The sequence below is a fragment of the Petaurus breviceps genome, unplaced genomic scaffold (genome assembly GCF_028583685.1).
Source record: "Petaurus breviceps papuanus isolate PSGF00001 unplaced genomic scaffold, PetGlider_PUasm1.0 178, whole genome shotgun sequence".
NCBI lineage: Eukaryota > Metazoa > Chordata > Mammalia > Diprotodontia > Petauridae > Petaurus > Petaurus breviceps.
In genome coordinates this window covers 16737862-16740358 of record NW_027185777.1, presented here as the reverse complement: position 1 = coordinate 16740358, position 2497 = coordinate 16737862, and the positions used below count along the sequence as shown (strand labels likewise).

Below are 2497 nucleotides of genomic sequence, written 5' to 3'. Positions count from 1 at the left end.
TACTTATTATTATTTTGAATATTGCTGCTCACAAAGAAGACCCAAGTAAGCATTCGTAAGATCTTAAAACTATAGAACTGGGGAGAACCTTGGAAAAATCTGTATTTTTATTTTCCAGAAGAGGAAACCCTGGCCCTGAGAATCTACGATTTGTCCAGGGTGACCCAGGTAGGAACGAGCAGAGCCGGAACTCAGACCCGGGTCCTCCGACTGCCAATCTCCGGCCGCTCTCCCAGGCGGGAGGTGACTTTCCTCTTTTGTCTCTGATGGAATCATTTCTGGTTTCGCTGACAGCCCGAGAGGACCCACAAGTGCAAGGGCTACAGCCGGCCCGGCTCTCCAGCAATTTTATCTTAACGCGGCCTCTCCAGCCACCCCCGGGAAATCTCCCGGAGCACAGCGACCCAGGCTTAGGGTGGGGTTCCTTTTTGTTATCGGGAAACGTGACCCCAGGCCAGAGGAGGAGGGAAGAGAAGGGGGAGGAGGAGGAGAGGAGGGAGGGGGAGGAAGAAAGGGGGGCTCGGGGCAGCGGGAGAGGATCGAGGGGAAGACGGAGCCCAAGGCTCCTCCGCAGCGCTCTCCCTTTCTCTCCTGGAGAGAAGAGGCAGCGGCCGACACACAACAGCCGGGAGCTCCCCACCCTCCCCCCTACCGGGGCAGATAACAATGACCCGGGCCAACTCCGGCCCCCACGAGCCAGCTAGCGGGTGGGGAGGGGCGGGGCCGGAGGGGGCGTGGCCACATCTCCTCCGCCTCCGCCGTTGTCTGCGCTTCGGCCCCGCCAGGATCCCCCGCGGGGAGTGGTCTCTCTGGTGGGGGCGTGGGTGGAGTGGGGAGGGGAGATAGAGGAGGGGGCGGTGGCTCTTCCTACAGCTCGGCTCCCCTCACGGGGGCGGGGCCCCACCTCCTCCCCCTCGCAGGAGGAGAGCCTCACGATTGGCTCTCGTGCTCCTCATGCTTCCTCCCCATTGGCCAGTTTGCAGCGGGAGATGTTGGGGAGGCGCGGCGGTGCGGAGGGAGCTGCCCCGGGGTCTGCTGTGAGGTAGCTATGAGGCCGAGGGGTCGGGATAAAAGGGGCTTAGGCGGCCTAAGAGACGCTGCCTGGGCAGCGGTGCTCTGAGACTGGCTCGGCATGTTTTGTTTGTCCCTTCGGTCAAGCTACCCGACGACTTCAATAAAATTTGAATGAATGCCTTTTAGCCCTCACCAAGAACACTTGGGGAGGAGACACACCCAGGCGGAGACCCCCGACCCCTCTCCCTCCTCCCTCCCGCTTGGACCGGGGCCCGTGCTTGCCGCCCGGCTAGTTCCCTCAGCCCCGGTAGTCTCCGTCTTCGCCTCCCTCGGGCTGCTCCGTCGGGCCGGGGGTGTGCAGAGCTCGGCGGGGAGGACCGTATTATTCCCGACACATACACACACTCACATACATACACACGCACGCACATCGCGCTCACGCACAGAACCAGCCCTCGAGCCTCCCTTGGGGAGGGGAGGAGAGGCGCGGAGGGGAGGGGAGGGGAGTGGGAGGAGGTGGATCCAGGGAGGAAGAAGCGAGAAATCCGCCCCCGGGAAACAATCCTCGCCGCGGACGAGAAAGCCACTCCTGTCACTTGGTCCGAGCGGGGTGCCCGAGCGGGGCGCCGGCCCAGCCCGCCCAGGGACCCCGGAGCCCGGCGCTAGCGGCGGCCGCCCCGCCCCCCACGAGGCCCGGCCGGGGCAGGTCGTGGCAGTGCCCGGGAGGGGTCGGGGGCGGCTGCTTCGCAGAGAGAAGGCGGCACGAGCCGGCGCCCGGTGCGTGGGGGTGTGGGTGGGGAGGTGGGCGAGGGGCGTGGGGGGGGGCCCCGGAGGGCGCTCCCGGGACAAGTTGGAGCAGAGCCATGAGTGTGCATGTGCGTGTGTGCACGCGCGCCGAGGCCGGGGAGGAAGTGGCACAAAGGCCGCCGGCGGCGGCCGCCGAGGTGTCCGGCCCGGCCCGGCCCCCGCCGGCCGCCTCATTAATATTAACCGAGCCCGCGGCCTAGCGCTGCGCCGGCTCCCGCCTTCCCAGGCCGGCCCCCACCAGCTCGCCTCCCCGGACCCACAGCTTGGGGCCTCCATTTCCCGGGGGAAGGGGCGGAGGAAGCAGGGGTAGGTGGCGGTGGTCAGACAGGGTTTCCTCCCCCCCCCCCCCCCCCGGGCGCGTGTGGGGTTGGTTGGGTGGGTGGGTGTGTGTGTGTGTGTGTGTGTGTGTGTGTGTGTGTGTCTAGAACGGGGAGGGGGCGCCCATTAACTCAGGTAGTAAAACCTCCTTCGGCCACTCGGCCGGACCCACCCTCGTACTGGGGTGTGGAGCCTGGGGTCGTTGAACTTAACGTTTTTTGTGCGGTCTTGACTTGTGTTTCCATATGATAGGCTTCCCCTACAATCTCGTCTATTTTCTGTCTATAATAACATCCTTCCCAGAAGGGGTCCAGCGACTAAACCAGACTGCCCAGAGGGGTTGATGACACCTCCCCCC

At 64.9% G+C, this 2497-nt stretch overlaps 1 protein-coding gene across 5 annotated transcripts in view; it reads left to right on the top strand.

The window, feature by feature from the left end:
• Nucleotides 1-1508: 1508 nt before the first annotated feature.
• Nucleotides 1509-2497, top strand: part of ARHGAP21 (Rho GTPase activating protein 21) — a 144047-nt gene continuing 143058 nt past the window's right edge. For 2 of the 5 annotated variants that reach the window (XM_069086322.1, XM_069086321.1), the window contains exon 1: nt 1511-1791. The gene's annotated coding sequence lies outside the window, so the exon portion shown is untranslated. Of the gene's footprint in view, nt 1792-1992; nt 2128-2497 lie in introns of those variants that run through there. The other 3 variants (XM_069086316.1, XM_069086320.1, XM_069086319.1) reach the window with 3 other exon arrangements.